The 19881-nt window shown below is 45.0% G+C and overlaps 1 protein-coding gene across 1 annotated transcript in view; it reads left to right on the top strand.

Annotated features, from left to right (window-relative positions):
• Positions 1-11471: 11471 nt before the first annotated feature.
• Positions 11472-19881, top strand: part of LOC308373606 (spectrin beta chain, non-erythrocytic 1) — a 90534-nt gene continuing 82124 nt past the window's right edge. The window contains exon 1 of the mRNA XM_080849176.1: positions 11472-11599. The gene's annotated coding sequence lies outside the window, so the exon portion shown is untranslated. The remainder of the gene's footprint in view (positions 11600-19881) is intronic.

The raw sequence follows: 19881 nt of genomic DNA, 5'->3' as shown, positions 1-19881 counted from the left end.
ACAGAGAGAGAGAGAGACAGGGACAGAGACAGAGAGACAGAGAGAGAGAGACAGGGCAGCAGACAGACAGACAGTGAGAGACAGACAGAGAGAGAGAGAGAGAGAGAGAGGGACAGCAGCGCTGCCAGACAGCAGACAGACAGAGAGAGACAGACAGCCAGAGAGAGAGAGACAGGGAAGCACCACAACAACCGAGAGGAGTGTCCTGTGCACAATCTATCTATGCAGTATTTACTCCCTCATTTGCTGATTCAATCACTCATCCATTCATTCATTCAGTCAGTCTGTCATCTGTCCCTTAGCAACAGCAGTGGAGAGTCCTTTGCTAAATCTATCGTGCACTCACTCATTTGTTCATTCAATATATTCATCCATTCATTTGTAAATTGTGTCTGTCACTTGTTCCTTAACAACAGCAGGGGAGAGGGATAACCAAAAAATGTGCTTTGCTTTTTTGAACACATTGCTTTTTGCCATGCAAGGCTACATGTGAGGCTATTTGCTTTGATATGCTGCTGTGACATTTTTACCAGATTCTGAAATGCCTGTGAAACAATCAAGAGTGCCTTTCAATACAAACCTCCTTCTTTCCTGCTTTACTTACTCATTCCATCTGTCCATTTCTTTTCATTTTATTCGTTTTTATTCTATAGTTTTTCCCAGGCATCACAAACACCCCTGCCCCTACCCCTCCACTCGTACGGGATGCTGCATGTGGCATTAAATGCAGTGCTAATCCCTCAGGATCAGACAGGGTAATCAGCACAGCGCTGGGCTCAAGCCCTCTGTGGTAATGATAAAAACTCCTCTCATCCACGGCTGATGACAACGGGGGCCAGGGGGCAACAGAATCCTCTCATCCACTGCTGGTGACAACGGGGCCCGGGGGCAACAGAATCCTCTCAGTCAGGAACAAGAGGCAGTCGGGGGAGGGGGGAGACCAACAATTCAACAACAACATTGTTTTCAGTTCCTAATGTTCCGATTTGTCTTTTGTCCTCATTTATTGTATGAACATTGATAAATACTTGTATGATACTTTTATAATACTTTTAGAAATGTTTATACATAAGTATATTTGTGTATCTTGCATATATATATTAATAAATAACACCTTTAACTTCCTCCACTCTCTAAAAGCAAGGCAACAATATCTGTATCTGGAAGTCAAAGACTTCTTATCTGAAATGCTTTTCTATATTGATATGGTGAAAATGACAGTGTACTACATTTACAGTAGCTAGTTTCTTACTCTGTAACATTCTGTTTGATGAACAGCATCTTTGTCGAGATCAAGACCTGTTTTCAGATGACTGATTACTTTTAACTTTTAGTGTTTCCCTCAATTTCCCCTGGACCCTAATTCAAAATGAGAGAGACCCAATCATCTCATGCGCTTCAGTCCAAAGCTCAGTCGGTGATGGCTGTAGAGTGAAGCTCCACATAATTGGATCAGAGGGCTCAGACAGGTCGGTGCACCTATCTGCAGAGTCAGCATGCAGATAGCGATGATAAAAGTCCTGACTCAGTACGAGCTCCCTGGTCCCTGGGTGTGTTGCACACAAGCAAGTCACGATTGGTCAATGTAATTGTTTGATGGACAATTCAAACAACAGGTTGGGTCTTCCCCACCCAAACAGTTAATTTGATTGGTCAATCAAAGATACGTAGCTAAAGGTTCATTACATATGCAAGGCACTGTACATATGCATTAAATGGAGCACGTGTTCCTACAAGCCTGTGTTTTCTTGACATGTACAGAATGTTTCAAATGTTCTACAGAGAGGATATGATCAGTAAATGTCACCACAACAAACAATATGCGTCAAGTGCAAATATGACTAGCGAAAATCCATCTGTACGGTAAAGGGGGGGGGGGGGGGGGGGGGGGGGGGAGATAAGTGAATCTTCCAAAACAATCTGGTATCATAACGAGAGCACAACATTTCATTGTTTGGGGCCCAGGGTCTGTTGGGCATCATCATCATCCTTTAATCCAAAGCAGATATCAAAACACCATATGGCCAGGGCCTGCGTATGTTAGCGTGAGACGTGGTTGGTGCAGCAGCAGCAGCAGCAACCTCCCTGCTTCTGAAGTAGGCATTTAGGGGCTTGTTGGTTTTCTTTTTCCAAATAGCTCGGCTTTAGCTGACACTCTTGCCATCAATGGAATGGAATGACCTCAATGGAAACACGAGGTCAGGCATTCAGGGCCTTCAAGAAACAAAACTCTCCCCATGCCAACACTGAAAAAAGCATGTAGGATAGATTTAACATGTAGTAGGAAAATGCTGTAATGTCAGTTTAAATGTTATACTCCGAATGAAAATTGTACTGTGGTCATAACACTTCTTAATTTTAATTTGATCTGTGTGTGTGTGTGTGTGTGTGTGTGTGTGTGTGTGTGTGTGTGTGTGTGTGTGTGTGTGTGTGTGTGTGTATGTCTGTGTGTGTGTGTGTGTGTGTGTGTGTGTATGTGTGTGTGTGTGTGTGTGTGTGTGTGTGTGTGTGTGTCCTGATGGCCTGTAATTGCATTACGTGTAAGTCCAGAAAGAAAATGGAAAACGAGATCAAAGGAGACAGATGTTGCTGGAAAGAAGACTGCAGAACACCAGAACCATGGCTGGTACGTGTCACTTTGGCGTTGACTATTATAAAACACATCTGAAAGATGCGAATGTAAAATATAAGTTCATCTGTTGTTGTAAGATATATTAAAATATAAAGATATGTTGTTATGAGAATTAAAAGTAAACGTAATGTTTGATCAGCTGATTTACTTTCTGGACTTGATTTAAAGCATGATACAAATGGACAGTGTTTGTTTGCCAAACCCAGCGTTTCTGTATGTGAATGCGCGCAAACTGCTTCTTAAATACTGAAGTGAGCTTGTGACGAAATTGGAATGACGAGCTTGTCAACTGATGTTGCTTAGCAACTTGTCAATAATGACCTAGCGAAGGTGTTATGAACGCAAACGTAAAACGTCAGTAGCCTTGTCCAGTCCCCACTGCAGCCATGCATCAAAGTGCGGAGATATATTTGCCGCGAAAGAAGAAGGTGCACGACGGTTTCCAGTAAGTATTAACATAGTTGCGTTACAGAGATACAACTCAAGCATTGGCTAATGCAATGAACGCAATTAAAACAATATCCGGTGTGTTCTTTTAACACTATCTCACTGACCAATCTGTTGGATATCTGGCCAGCTCGTTAGCTCAATTACTTGCACAAACCATTGCAAAACCGGTCCTTTTGAACTTTTAATCAAAACCAGGATGCCAGGGAACTAATGTTTTTCGCCTGTTGCTGCAGCTCCAATACTTTCAGAATATTTGACGAGAGCCTACCCGAGAGACTTCAACCTGATAAGGTTTACAAGGACCACAAGTATGCCACACGAGCTCTGGAAGAAAGCGAACTTCTCAACACGCACAATATACCGCAGCCATACAATGCCAAGTTCATACGAACCAACGTCAGATTCTTGAACGCACCCGTTGTTCACATGGAGACGGACAACACAAAGGATGAACAGGTGTTTTGAGTGTTCGCAGGCCTACACAAGAAAAACACAGAAAGACAGACAGACGGATAGATTGATTGATTGATTGATTGATTGACGATTTGTAATATATTTTTCACATTTAGGTTTAGTAATATTCAAGCAGTAATAACACAAAACACTTTCTTTTTAGTTTAAATGGTGGGCCACTGAGTCTGTAAACAGTGAGAGGCCTAAGGCTAGATACTGTGAGGACACCACCCAAAGGGCTGACTACCAGCCCACCGCACCTACCCCAGTCACTCGAGCCAAAGAGGAGAGGGCCAGAGCCTTCGCTACTGCAATTAGTAAGCCTCCCTCTCTCTCCAACTGTGTGTGTGTGTGCACTCTCGCTCCCAAACACACACTCTCATCCCTCTCTGACTCTCTGCAACTGTGTGTGTGTGTGTGTGTGCACTCTCTCTCCCAAACACACACACACACACACACACACACACACACACTGTCTTTGTCTTGCTCTCTTTTACTCTCCCTTACACACTCTCTCTCTCTCTCTCCCTCTCTTTCTTTCACTGCTTCTCCTTTCTGTTCCGCTTTTGTCTCTGAATGTGTCATAGACAATCCACAGTCTGTACATCTATGGAAACACTGCCTACCAGGCTAGACAAGTGTGTATCTGTGTGAGTGTGTGTGTGTGTGTGTGTGTGTGTGTGTGTGTGTGTGTGTGTGTGTGTGTGTGTATCTCTGTGTGTGTGTATCTGTGTGTGTGTGTGTGTGTGTGTGTGTGTGTGTGTGTGTGTGTTTAGCCTATGAATAAATGCAAAATCTTCCATCAGTATTGCTCACACAGCTGCTAGTCGCCAGAAGCATGCTAAGAGCTTATAAATACTAGCCCTCATATTATGGATATTCAGCATTATTCAGCATTTTTACTTCAGGGGATAGACACTGCTTTTGTCAGAGTTCTGGTATAATAACACTGTGTTTTGTTTTCATCACATTGATTACATTGAACAACCAACAGTACATCGTACAAATCTCCACATGTGAGCATACTTGCAGCTCTTTAAAGCTACATTAAGAGGGATTCATGTTCATACATAATTGTTCAGCTTCAAACTGTTAATGGGAAGTTGGGAAAATTGTAATGATGAATTGTTCATAAAGGTTTATGCTATCTTTATGTCTCTTGTCATAAATATGCCATCCATTTCGGCAGTATAAAATAAGAGACTGAATCTGATTCTGTTTTCGTCTCAGTGTTTCAAGAACACCTAATCTCTGCATCAATCAGGGAAGTGAGTCAATCAGTAATGAGTGTCAGCAATAGTCAACAAAGGCTGATTTGATTCTCAAAATGTTTTCACAATATTGTGATTGCAAAGCAAAGATACAGATGGATGTCAAGCTGTCGACAGCTGACAGCTATCAAGGAGAACAATCCGACATTAATGTATGTTTCTACTGGTCAAAGTTTCGAAACAGTTTGAACTGAAAAGGATGCTGTGTGTGTTTTTGTGTGTGCCTGTAGTTCCAACAGTGGATCCAATAGGGCAACCCAAAACCCTACTGGAACACATGTCTTTCACACATCAGTACGACTCCAGAAGACCACACAACCAGCCATATCAAGGCGGGGTAAGACACACAGCAGCTAACTAACTAGACACAATACATATAGATAGGTAGGTAGGCAGAAAAACAGACAGATGGATGGCTATGTCGATACACGCATGCATTCATACAGCACATGCATACAATCATACATACCTCACACACACACAGACAGATGGATGGCTATGTTGATACACACATGCATTCATACAGCACATGCATACAATCATACATACCACACACACACACACACACAGACATTTAAACATGCATCTATATATCCAAACATATACAGTACCAGTATAAGTTCTCATTGTATTATTTTTTACTTTGTAAATGAATACTGAAGAGATCAAAAATATGAAAGAACACACATGGAATTATCTACTGAACAAAAACATTTAGATTTAGTAGCCACCTTTTGCTTTGATGACATCTTTGCACACTCTTGGTATTCTCTCAATCAGATTCATTGAGGTAGTAATCCATCCAGTACATCCAAACATGTACACACACGCACACACACACAAACACTCACACACACACAAACTCATACACAGACACTCACACACACACACACACACACACACACACACACACACACACACACACACACACACTCACACACAAACAAACACACACACACACACACACACACACACACACACACACACACACAAACACACACACACACACGTACATTCATGCATACAGCAAAAATAATACATGAGCATTTGCTGCTCTCCTCACTGCGCCGCCATTATGTCAGGCCGCCGAAGCAACGCGGCATCCAAGCACTTGTTGTGTTGTGGAACAGGCCTCACTCCATCCTGCCAGGTTCTGATTTCCATGACTCTGTGTTTCCTGCTCCTTTCCTCTCCCACCCCTCACTGGCAAACACAGTGTTTCCACGTCCTCACATGTCTCACGTCCCCACAGCCTCTCTGGCCTTTTGTGTGTGTGTGTGTGTGTGTGTGTGTGTGTGAGTGTCTGTGTGTGTGTGTGTGTGTGTGTGTGTCTGTGTGTCTGTGTGTGTGTGTGTGTGTGTGTTTGTGTGTGTGTGTGTGACAGAGAGAGAGGGAGAGAGAGTGTGTGTGTGTGTGTGTGTTTGTGTGTGTGTGTGTGTGAGTGTCTGTGTGTGTGTGTGTGTGTGTGTGTGTGTGTGTGTGTGTCTGTGTGTCTGTGTGTGTGTGTGTGTGTGTGTGTGTGTGTGTGTGTGTGTGTGTGTGTGTGTGTTTGTGTGTGTGTGTGTGACAGAGAGAGAGGGAGAGAGAGTGTGTGTGTGTGTGTTCATTTTGTGAACTCCAGATGCACCACAGGGTCACGTGGTATTGTGTGTGGTCAGAGAAGGTTCCCAATTAGCGACTGCCTCTGGACCACATCACCATCAGGGCCAGATCAATGCGAAAATGATCTGCTAATTCTTCCGGTGGTAATTATCCATCAAATTTGCTCCACCCTCTGGTCAAATATTATGTAGGAACGCACGATTGAGAATTCACAGATGAATTTTGGTCATTGCGTGATTTAAACTGAACTCTTACTGTGAAACGTAAGCTATTACGGAAACAGTTGCACCTCTCCTCCAATCACTTCCTGTCACTGTCCCTGTAGGCCTAATGTGATATCACCTGAGCCACGCCCGTATTTATTGCCTTGGTCTGTTCATGGAGCATTACTGTTGTGATAAATGTGATTTAATGTGAGCCACACATGTGCGGACGAACCTCACAGTTCCTGCATCACACATCCCTTTGTTCCTGAGCTTACCTGTGTGTTCATGAGGGTGCAAAGACGCACACGCGGGACATATGAAGGCAGAACAAAGAAACACACAAACATTCTTCCTGAAATGCACGCCCAACATGTGCACCCTCAAGGATGCATGCTTGAACACACTCAAACACACACACACACTCTCTCTCCCTCTCACTCGCACACTCTCTCTCAGTCGCTCATACACCCAAACACCCCCCCCCCCTGTAGCTCATCAGTTACGTAGGTACATAGAATTACATTACATATTGTGTGTGTTTTACTTTGGAGAACTTTGATCATATATGCTGGTCTAAGCGTGGATGCACTACTCAGCAGTTTAAAGACCTCCAACCCGGGCTAACTATTGATATGGTAATTTTGGTTTTATTTATTCATTTAAATATTAAACACAGTTCCAAATTGATAGTTCTGTATATTGTATGAGACTGATAAGACTGATTAATGAGAAAAATGTATGCCAGATTTATGACTGATCTTTAACTTTGACCACTATGGTAGACACAACACTTTGTGGCGCCTCCATGTGTTCAACTTAATTGATCTGCTGTTGTGTTGAATAGTTGAGTAGTCAGGATATTACCAGCATTGTATCGAGTTGTGTGTGTGTGTGTGTGTGTGTGTGTGTGTTTCTGTGTTCTGAGTGCTGCATGCTGTTGTTCAGACAGAGTGTGCTCTGTGCGGAGGCTCAGGGACGGCAACAAAAGAGGGTCTTTTTTTTCTGCGTTTCATGAAGCGGCTTCCCTGCCATGGCCTCCCAGCAACCGTCTGGGGTTGCCATGACACAGCTGTTATTTGTCATAACCTCGGTGCACCTTGCACAAGAAAGACACAAGCACAGACACACACACACACACACATGCACATGAATGCTGTGATTCATACACAAGCACAGACACACACACACACACACATGCACATGAATGCTGTGATTCATACACACACACAGACACACAGACACACACACACACACTCACTCCCTCACTCACTCAAAGACACACATGCATGTTCTCTCTTATACACACCAGCACACACTAATGCATAAATGATACAAAGCTACATAGACAAAGGTGTATTTGCTCTAATCAAATGCAAATACAACTACGGCTACAAATGCAAATACCCCCTCAACAACTATAAGGCTACATAGGCAGACAGCACACTGATACACAAACAGGCCACCAAGCATTGGATACACAAACAGGGACGAAGAATATCAAGTTACATGTCGTAACATAATTCAATTACAAAATATATGTAATCGGAAGTAATCAGTGTAATAAGCTACATTACTTTTATGAAGTAAGTAAAATAGATACATTATCTTTACATTTTTTACTGGGTAACTATTCATCTGTGACCTACTACATTTCAGTAACCTTCCCAGCCTTGTACACTTATAATATGCAGATATACACTAACAATAAATACACATACATACAAAATACCTATCCATTGACGTACATATGCACGTATATATGTTATCTATTTAATAGTAATCGGTGCAGATGCCGAGATGGGTGTGAGGAGTTTAGCGTGGGCTTTACTCCCAGAGGACCTTGAGCTATGAGATGAACTCATAGCCACAGCTGCACGCCGCTGCCCAGCCCACTAGCCTGTCATCTAATCTCTCACACTCCTCTCATCGAGTCTCTCACACACTCACACTCCTCTTTGTCTTCTCCTCATTTTTCGTTCTTTATTCTCCTACCTTCACTTCTTTCTCTTTCCCTCCCTCATCTTCCCGTTATCCGGCTGCTTCCACTTCTTCTCTCACTCTTTGACACTCCGGCGATGCCATCTCCACTGCTCTCAACTTCTCTCTCATCTCCTGACAGTATTCTCCCCTCTACTATCCTGTCTGCTCCATTTCAACTATCGACCCCTCCCTTATTCAAAGGTGCAATCCTCGATGATAACACAATGCACTTTTTTGTCAAATTCACCAGCAAATCTCTCTTCACGGCCCTCTGACGGAGCCATAAACTATTCCAATCACAACCCATCGCTTTAGGAGCACTGAAGGGAGGGGTGTATTAGATTGGCTTTTTGGGTTCAAATATCAACAAACTTTCTCCAGGATCAAGGACTATACCTTTAATCCTTTGTCCTAAATACACAGACCTTGAATAGTACCTGTGTACATGACCTCCAGCATATAGATAAACGTGCCCTGACCTGCCCCATTCTTTGATACACGAACAGGGACGTAGAGTATCAAGTTACATGTCGTAACATTATTCAATTACAAAATAAATGTAATCGGAAGTAATCAGTGTATTAAGCTACATTACTTTGATGAAGTAACCTGACCTTCCTCATTCTTACCTACCCTCTCACCTTCCATCTTACCTACCCTCTCACCTTCTGATGTCTTTTTTCTTCCCCAGCGACACGGGACCTTCGTCTGGACCGACATAAGCAAGCCTTCCACCGGGTTGCAGCCGCTCACACCCGTCGCCCCTGTGGACCGCAAGAATGAAGCCCCTCCCAGTCAGCACATCTCCCTTCCTTTCTCCACCTCTTCTTCTTCATCATCCCATCCAACGTCTTGCCAAGCGCGAGACAGCAGCAGGGGGACAGGCAGGGTGGAGAGGGGTCCTGTGGGACGGGCGGAGGCTGCTGGATCGGGACGGGGTGGTGAGGCTGTAGAGGGATCCAAGCTCTGAAGGGTGGAGGTCTGTCAGGCCGAGGCTGGGGTTGCCTTGAAAACCAGGGGGGGGGGGGGGGGGGGGGGGATGTCACTGACTTACTAACTATGGCTGGTAAATGCTAATGTACGTGCACACACACACACATTTATACCTATACCAACTGAACATGCACACAAACACATGTTATACACAACAAACACTGAAGTTAAGAGACATGCACGCACGCACCCATACACACACACACACACACACACAAACACACACACACACAAACACACACACACAACACACGCATTTATACCTATAACACAGCTGTCTGCTGAACACCAACTGAATATGCACACAAACACATGTAATACACAACAAACACTGAAGTTTAGAGACATGCACACGCACGCACACACACACACACAAACACACACACAGACACAAACGGCAACTGTCACAGTTTTCCTCCCCCGCTGTATATTACATCATAACTGTCCTGTTGTTTTTAAACAACAACTAACATCCTCATATCTCATCTCATAGCCTGAAGAGTACTTTGAAATAAACCAGCCTCAAATCTGTTTCTTCTTCATAGTCTGGTAATTTGGGCTCCTGGGAGGACTACACTGACACCCAAGGGTGTTGAGACAAACATTAGGGACCCTTCTGAAAGAAGTCATTCATATGGAATTCCCTCTACAGCAGCCAGACCCTACATTCATCACCATGGTTACTGTAACTGTAACAGCCATGACTACTTCCTGTCCCTTCACTCTGGGCATCACAGCCAATCCTAGAGTACCATTAGATGCTCCTCAAGTACCATTAGACGCTCCTCTCCCTCAAAAAGATAGTTTGGAATTTCTTTGCATACCATGAGGCAATGTTGATTGATCATCTGTTTTACTGAAATAGGCGTGAGGTTATCCCCTCAATGACAGTATGTGCTTGAAATGTGTGATGATATTTGCCATCTGGTGATAAGCAAGCATGTGTTACACCCCATCACTCACACCATGCCACACCATGTAAGTGCCATGGTCTATGTCAGGGACTAACTGAGTATTGAGGCAGATTAATTAACACAAAAGAACTGTCCTATTGTGTCAATCTTTACTCCCTTACAATATTACAATTTATTAACAAGTACTGTACAAAAAAAAAAGTGTGATCATTAAAAACTAAATACACAAAGACTGCAAAATCCCTCCACCATATGAAAGCACTTCCCTCTATAATTGGAGGGTGCGTTATTGTCTTTGACCAGGGCGGGGCTGGACTGGGCGTTAACTGTATTCGACCCAGCCCAGTAGGAAAGCCATTTAGCCCTCTAGTGTGTAGCCGCAATACATTATAGATAAGCTGCCATGCAGTATTTATGCGCTCCATGCCAGTCAGCTGTTTACAGCCCAGGCGTCTGTGTGCCAACTAGGGAAGAGGCTTGAGGAAGCTTCTAAATGGACGGAGCAGGTCGACCCTTTCAGTAGGGGGGGGGGGTCCTCTTAGGAGTTGTCTTATTGACCCATGCATTTCAAATGGGTCATGCATGCTGGGCAGCCAATTCACCAATTATCATAATTCTGGTCTGTGTTTGTGCTTGAAAGAACACAGTGATCTTTTGGGGGGGTGTTCATGCTACCCCCCTATGATGCAAAACCCACTGCGTAAAAGCTGTTACAGTGTCCGATAAACAAATGTCATGTCCCCCTCCAAGGAAACCAAAACAAGTAGGACTAGCCTTTTTTATACATCTCGTCGACGCTGCGCATTAAAATGCATGACAACAGACTGCACATTTATCAAGAGCACTCCAGTCTGCTGGCCACAGAGTTTTGCGTCGCATCTACGGGGAAGGGTGTAGCTGTTCTGGTTTGAGGGTCGCTCGACTCGACTCGCCTATCTCCGCCCACTTGAATCAGTGCAGTGGCGGAGGGTGTCGACGGAGGGGAGAGAAAGGCAGTGCGGATTCCTCTAGTCACTCCCAGTGCTGCCTTGGCCAGCCTCTCGTGTGCCCGTTGCGGACTCCTAAACGCGGTGAAGTTCATCACTTATTCTTTGATCGGTAAGTGGAATCATATGTGTATTTTATATCCGACAAAAGACCACGGTTGTTTTTGTGATTACAATCGAAGGTGTTCGAATATTGCAGTGAAACAAAGAAGGGTTCATACATACACACCGTTGCCGTTGCGTCCAAACTACTGTCGTGTGATGATGGAGACGCATAGGTAGCGGGAACTGAGAAGAACTCCTATTCTGCGTCAGTGCAGCTCTTGCTACTCTCCCAAAATCCAGATCATGCTCATAAACATGCCTTTTTTTACGTAGCAGTAGGTAGTTTGGTTTTCACGTCTCGTTAGAACGGTATGTTTTGAAGACTAGTGTATTGAAAGGTCACACATTTTGAACGTAATAAACCGTTGTTTTTATTTTGATTGGCGTATCTGTGTGATTTAGCAGCATCAGAAGCTAACATAACGGGTACTGTGTAACGGTACAGTAGAATTGGTGGAAACAGGCGTGGTCGTGCTGGTCTAGTCGCCTCTGCTGGCAGCAGAGTTGTGGTATTCAAAGGGCAAATCTGTATGAGCTGCCAGCCTGCTATATAAACTATAACTTAAGACAGAAACGGCAAGCATAGAAATATGAGAGAACAGCTTAATGTTATAATCGAGTAGCAAACTGTTTAAGGTTATTGGCATGGCGGTTATCATATGAAATGTTAAACGTATCTTGGTTTCTGTGACCTTACTGCTATCGTGGGATAACTAGTTGCAGACACGCTGTGATGTTTACCGATTATGTTGTGGGTTTTGTGCAATTCTGTCGTTTGTTGTTAGCAATAAGTGTCGTTATGTTGATAACCAGTGAATATAGAGAGATATGTTGATTTGCCTTTTGGACCAAAGCATAGAGATGTGCCTAATTGAACAACAACTGGCCGAGCTTTCCACAGGTTACTGTCGTCTCGCTCGGGGCGATGCGTCGCCAGATGGTTTTCGAGACGTGGTGCTAATGCTACCATCAGCCAGCCATTCAGTGTCAATGCTATTACGCCGTTTAACACTGTACGCCATGGGGATGGGGGTAGACTCTCTCTATCTCTCTCTATGCTTTGATGTTGTGATTTTGCGCACAAAGCGGCCGAGATGAAAACAGTCGACGTGTGGCTATGAGACCTTGCTGCGCCGGGGCGGCTGCTGCAGCGCTGCGGCCTGCCTGAATCCACCCAGCCCAATCCCGAACATTAATCTGAGAGTCCGCCATACATGCGGGAGGGGTTAGTAACTACATACACACAAACACACACACACATACGCATACACACACACATTAGCGCACACGCATACATACATACACACACGGGTTTAGCGCTGCTGTGAACCATGGGTTTTAGTAAAGCAAAACACTCGGGCGATGATGTAATACTGCCACGCACCTCCCTCCTCTGCGCTCTCGGACGCTAGGCAACCACATCGTCTAGTTCCCACCAAGATCCGCCGTCTTCAGCAACAGGGAGCTGGTTAAAGGCCTGCACGTGAAGACGGTGGTTTGCGTGAGGTTATAATGCTTCTGCTTAGATTGTGCGTCGTCTCGGACCATGGATTGATTTTGTTTTCATCTGGGGGGCCAGACAATTTTAATTGCCGTCTTGGAGCATTTATAATTCTACTTAAAACTGTTATAATACCACGCAAAATTGGACTTTTTTTATCCTAGTTGTGAAATTGTAACAGTGAGGATAATATTTTAACATTACTAGGGCGTTGAAGTCTTTTCAACCAGTTTTAGCATGAACAATTGTATTGTTGTGTGTTACAGTCCTGAACAGTCCTCAGATCCCTCCACTGGTGACTGACCTCAGATCAGTTCCACACACCAAGCGCCACTGTTGTAAATCTCCCCCTTAGCTGTACTGTGAGTCACTTAATGTTGACATTTATGGTGGCAACACCACTCCCCTACCCTCCACATCGCTCTGAGAGTAAGGGTGGAGTAATACTGTCCGCATTCGAACAAACAGCCCACAGCTGCCTTAAATAGTTCATATTACTTTTAGCCATGTCAAGTGGATATCAACCTCCTCCCCTAGAGGCAGCATGAATGGCCTTGTCATCTGGAGCCAAATCAGAGCTGTGCCAACACTTGTGTATTGTCCGACCACCAGGCACATGCAATGACTGTCTGAAGCATTTGAGTGTGTGTAATGTGTATATCAGTGTGTTTGTGTGTGTGTGTGGGTGTGTATGTATATATATATATGTCTGTGTGTGTGTGTGTGTGTGTGTGTGTGTGTGTGTGTGTGTGTGTGTGTGTGTGTGTGTGGGCTGGGTTGTGTCTTACTGCTGGACCGACAAGGGGGGGGGGGGGGGGGGGGGGGGTCGGGTCATGGCGGCTTCATGATCCCCAGCAATCCAGTATAAAAGGGACATTTCCTCTTTCCGATGGAGCGTTTCCTGGTCTTGGATGAGATGACCGTGAGTGAGTGAGTCATGAGAACGCCACATTTTTGTCTCATATCTTGCTGTAACACACAGGTTGGGTGGTCAATTGTGTCTCATATCTTGTATGTTGTAACACACAGGTTGGGTCATTTGTGTGAGGCGTGTTATTACTAGCTCAGAGATTCACACCATGTTTGGTCAACAACACAACTAAGTGCCACTCCCCAAACGCTTTATGTATACAATGGAATACACTTGCCTCGTAAACCTTAAAATATCAAAGGTCTAATTAGCCTCTCAGTAATAGCCTAGGCCCAAGTTTTTACACCACCCTTTTAAATTCCCTCTCTTCAATCCACAATATTACTGCTGCAGCAATAACAGGTATATTAATAACATTAGGGCCACTTTTTGTTGTTCTGCTGGCAGGGGTTGAAGTAGATTTACTGGAACTGAGTGCGCTGGTGCCTGACGTCAGCTTGGCGGGGCGATATTTTAATGTCTTCTGGCACTAAAGTGCTTCTTTCCAATTAAGTGTGTTCGCCTGATGGATCTGCCCTTTTGGTCCAGCACGGCTAGTCGTACACTCAGACTTGGAGGAGTCTGTTCTTGCCAGAGCTGTGAAGGGAGGGGTCACCTTGTCAGGCGGTCGGTGTGTGTGGTGCCCAGACAAAAAAAAATATGGTTTGTCTCTAGGGGTTGTCGAGGAAGCGGGTGGTCTGTGTCGTTTGCAGCATGGGTGGTTGTGTTTGTTTGTGCAAATGTGTGGATGTGTGTGTGTGTGTGTTTGTTTGTGTATGTGTGTTTTTGTGCAAGTGTTTGGACGTATGCGTGTGTGTGTGTTCTTGGTGTGTGAGAGTGAAAGAGCCTCTCGCTACAGTCTCCAGAGAGTCTACCAGTGTAACCATTATTGCCTGTCTTTGTTTTCACTGTATATTTGGTTGGTTGTGATTGGCTCTCTCTGTCTCCATATCATATGTCTTCCCCCTTTCTCTCTCCATTATTCCCTACTGCTCTACCATTGTTGCATCATCAATCCCAGGAGACTGGCAATGAGGAGCCTTGTCCAATAACCTGACTACCTCGCAAACAACAACGACCGCCTCCCTATTCTGTCTTCGTACATTTTACACAGAATGGCGAGGTCGGAATGAAGGCTAAAAATTCCCACCTTCAACAGGCTGTATAAAATGCCCTAAATGACTCCACCTGTGGCGTTATATCAGCTAACAAAGTCATCGCTTTGCAATTAGTGACCTGAAAGAAATACAGAGAAAGAAAGGAAAGAAGGAAAGAAAAAACATGGCCACATTGTTGCCAAGAGGACTCTACTCCCTCCGCCCTCCCTCTCCCTCCCTCTCCCTCCCTCCATGACAGGGTGTAGATGCCAGGCTCACCCTCCTGGGCCTGGCATGGTACGAAAGGGCTTACCTGCCATCCTCTAATTATTTTTTCACAGTACAGGCTAGGATGGGGTGTGACAGGTGGTGGAGGGGGGAGGTCGGAGTTGGGGGATGTTTATTGCATTCCTGAAGGGAGAGACTAGTCGGAAGCGTGGTGTGTGTGTGTGGAGGGTGTGTGTGTGTGTGTGTGTGTGTGTGTGTGTGTGTGTGTGTGTGTTGGGGGGGTGGTAGTACAGGGCTCAGCAGAGGGTTTAGGGAGGGGGTAGAGGATAGAGGGGGAGGGGAGTGTTGAGACGTAAAGCAGAGGACCAGTTGTCACGGTAGGGGTGACAGGTGAGGACCACATGGCTGCAGTGGTTATGGCGTGAAGAGAGAGATTTGGGTGTCGGGGTTGGTTTAGAGGCGGGGGAGAAGGAGGATGGGGGATGGGCGTTTATGTCTGGCGTCTGTTGTTTTAGATACGTATCAAACCTCTGTCCATGTTAAATCATTTCTTATATCCCTGGCAAAAATAGCCTCCATAGGGTCGACGAAAGATCAGAGTGGTTCAGTATTGTGTAAAGCAGTGAGAATTTGCTTCATCAGATGACCTACAGGGTCTTTACCCAAACCAGTTATTTTTGTAAATAAAATAAAACCAGCTTTTATTTATCCCGCATGGGTGCACCACAGGACAAAATTGCTCTAGTTATTAAAAGGAATATTATAACAGGCAAACTCAGAAAATATCCAGATGTGCATAGAAAACAAAATAAAGAATGAATTGAAGACAGATTACCCAAAGTTCAGTTTGATAAATAAGGTGAGTAAAAACATACATGAAAGCCATGAGGGAGTCCTGCTCTCCAAGTCTCCTCTCTCAACATCATTAGCATGAAGTGGAGTCTCTTACCCTGAGGGACATAAAGTATACTTTAAGGATTTCTACAATAACATCAACAATGTTAACGCAAACGTTTAGCAGTCATAATGACAATGTCAAGGTATTAATTTCAACAGTTAAAGAAACAGTGTTAGACACCAACCGACATATTCATAACCCTTGGCTAACACTAGGACACACTGATTGAGTTAAAAGCTTTGTCTTTGGATCTCCACCAACTGGCTTGTTGGCTATGTGCTCTCCTGTCCCCTCCTCACCCTGGGCCCAGTGTGTGTGCGTGTGTCTCTGTGTGTGCGTGTGTGTGTGTCTGTGTGTGTGTGTGTGTGTGTGTGTGTGTGGTGTGTGTGTGGTGTGTCTGTGTGTGTGTGTGTTTGTGTGTGTGTGAGTGCGCTCTCCTGTCCCCTCCTCACCCAGGGCCCAGCAGGAGGGGGACAGTCAAACATGCCGACCCTGGCGGCCATGTTGTTTCCACAGCTGCCTAACCCCACCCTACCCCACACCCCTCTCCTCACTGGATGGCCCGTGAGGAATTTACACCCCCTTAGCTTTAATTTATTTTATTTTGTATCTTTTTTTCAGGGGGGGTGGGGGGTCTTTGAAGTAGGTCGGAAGAACTTCATACAGTTGAAGGAAGGACCTCAGAGGGTTGAGACCCAAACACTATGTGCCGAAAAGATGAGGAAGGAGCGAGCATTCTTCCCGAGCTTTAGGCAGTGTGTGTGTGTGTGTGTGTTAGTGTGTGTGTGGATGGAAATTAAGTGATTAGAAAGTGTTTCCACAGGACATGGCCTATCTGTAGCTGATAGGGGGTGGAGTGGGAGGCGGTCTATCACGTTATCAAAACACGTGGCCTTCCTGGTGGCTGAGATGTGGGAGCGGAGATGAGTTTTATGGAGTTTCCACCTCTATAAATTGCCAGTGTTGTTGCTGTTGCAGCCTTCCTCTGGTACAAAAGTGGCCGCTACACATGGAAATGAATGCTCTCCAATGCATGAAATGTGCTTTGGGTATCTAGAGAGGGGCTTTGTACTGTAAGTTGTGTAAATATTCATTCATTCATTCATTCATTAATTCATTCATTCATTCAGGCAGTTACCCACGCCCCTCAATACTGTCGGGAATAAATGGTTGATATATAGGCTATATATAAAAGTATGACGTGATGATAGTTTACTATCGTTTATTAACATTATCAAACCCGGAACCACCAGAGGAGAGATGGAAGATGGGAGAGTATGAAGTGCTTGTTAAAGCGCCCTTGAGGCAATTTTATTGTTTTGGCGCTACAAAAATAAAATGTAATTGAACTGAATAGAATTGAATTATGAAGTTAAGAGACACTAAGAGAAACCTCTCTCACCTTTACTCCAGCTTTAGGACATGAGCTAGTTAGGGGGTCCACGCCTAGCCATCACTCCATTGTCATGGTGTTGTCTAACTCCCAGACGCTACACAGCTGTGGGGTCACATGGGTTGTAGATTGACCATCGCTGCTGGCCCTGGCAGATAAATGATGTGTTCTGTGTTGACAGTGATTGGCGAGTTCTCTGGTTGTGTGTGTGTGTGTGTGTGTGTGTGTGTGTGTGCGTGTGCGCGTGTGTGCGTGTGCGTGTATGTGCGTGCTCTGGGCTCTCGGGCCCAGATAGAATGAGAGGAAATGAGAGGAGAGATCCATTGGGAGTGGGTGAGGTTCTGTAATGCCTGATTGTTTAGCTTCGCCTCTCACCCCACCCCCACCCCCTTTCCATCCCTCCTCCCTCCTGCTCTCTCCTTTCCTGCTCTTGGTTATTTGATACACTCCACTCTCTGTATCTCAAGCACCGTCGCTCCCTGTCTCTGTTTGCCTCTCTCTCTCTCTCTCTCTCTTTCTCTCTCTCTCTCTCTGTCTGTCTCTCTGTCTATCCTTCTCTCTCTCTCTCTCTATCTGTCTGTCTCTCCTTATCTCTCGCTCTACCTCTCTCCCTCTCTCTCTCTCTTTCTTTGCTTCTCTCTCTGTATCTGTTTCTTTCACTTGGTCCCTTTCTGTCATTCGCCATCACCTGTTCTTCCTCTGTCTTCTCCCCCTCTGTTTCTGTTACTCTCGTGGTCACTATCTGTCTCTTCCTCACTGTCTTTCTCTCTGTTTTTCTATCTGTCTCTTCCTCACTGTCTTTCTCTCTGTTTTTCTGTCTGCCCCCCTCAAACTCTGTGTGTCTATACCCCTTTCTCTCTCTCTCTCTCTCTCTCTCTCTCTCTCTCTCTCTCTCTCTCCTTTGCTATTTCAAATTCCTCCTTCTTTCTTGTCTTCCCTCTCAAACTAAGGTGTTAATGTAGGCTACATCAGTGTAGCTTTGCATGACGGGGCCATCGAGGAGAATTGGATCCATCCAATCTCTTGTCTCTTTATTATCTCCACTCTTGAGTTAGACGCTCTCCTTCTTTTTTTGTCTTGTTCCCCTAGCAATTCGGTCCTGTTTTTCTGTCTTTCTTTTTTTGCTGTCACTTTCTCTGTAATTCTTCACATCCCCGTGGAGACACTTAAGTCTGTCTCGAACCCCACCCTTTTCTATTATGTCTCTCTCTCTCCCCCTCTCTCTCTCTCTCTCTCTCTCTCTCTCTCTGTCCCTCCCTATCTCTCTCTGTCCCTCTCTTTTTCTGTCTTATATCTGATATTGGCTCCCAGCTGTGGCGACCGGATCACTTACACTCCCAAACGCGTCAGTGCTGCGTCCAGCTGGACAGGCGGAATCTGGGTTAACCAGCGGCAACGGTTCCCACGGGGACACAGCTGTGACCGTTGCCGCGGGGGCCCCCGACCCCGGTAAAGGAGCCAGCATCCAAGTGCCATGTGTGTGGGAGAGGGGAGACGGGGGGAGGAGGGGAGGCCCACTATGTCATGATCCTAAAACTGGCGTTGGATAGGGAATGGTGGAGGTCAGGGCTTGGCTGGTAGTCTGGCATACCAGGAATTTTCCCGGTGGGCTGACGGACTTTGGAGTTAATGTAATTTAATTTATCATTTTTAGTTTTAAAAATTGCTTTTTTTTATGCCACAACTAGCCCATAAAGCAAAGACAGTATCCCATTGGTTAATTTTCTTTACTGACACTAGGCTGGTTAAATCACATATCTCACATCTTACTAGGCCCCACCCCTTCCCCTCTGTCCTGTCTGTTTCTCGTGGCCGATGCCAAAAATCTGTGGATAGAAGAGGGCGTGAAAGTGGATAAGCCAGGGTGCGGAGGAGGTGTGCGCCAAAAAAAGAAATGAAAATCTTGAGCCTCCAAAGATGCCTCCAAATGTGCAAAAATATCAGACATGTTAGCTGCAGGGGGTTGCCAATGGTGATGATAATAAGATAAGATAACATAATTGTAACACTATTGTAAAGTGAGACTGTCACCTACTGCTGGTGGTCACAATAGTACAATAGGAACGCACATTTAAGGGGACCGCATGGATAGTGTACTGGAGAGTGGTGTCTCTGGTGGAGTTGGAGCGTGCGTGTTTGGGTGCACACATTCTGCATGTGATATGCGTGTATGTGTGCAAATTCTTTGCGTGTGTGTGCATACATGAATGTATAGTATGTATATGTGTTGAGTGTCTGCCTGTCTTACGTGTGTGTGTGTGT

This window comes from Sprattus sprattus (genome assembly GCF_963457725.1).
Source record: "Sprattus sprattus genome assembly, chromosome: 1".
NCBI lineage: Eukaryota > Metazoa > Chordata > Actinopteri > Clupeiformes > Clupeidae > Sprattus > Sprattus sprattus.
This window is presented reverse-complemented; position numbering and strand designations above follow the sequence as displayed.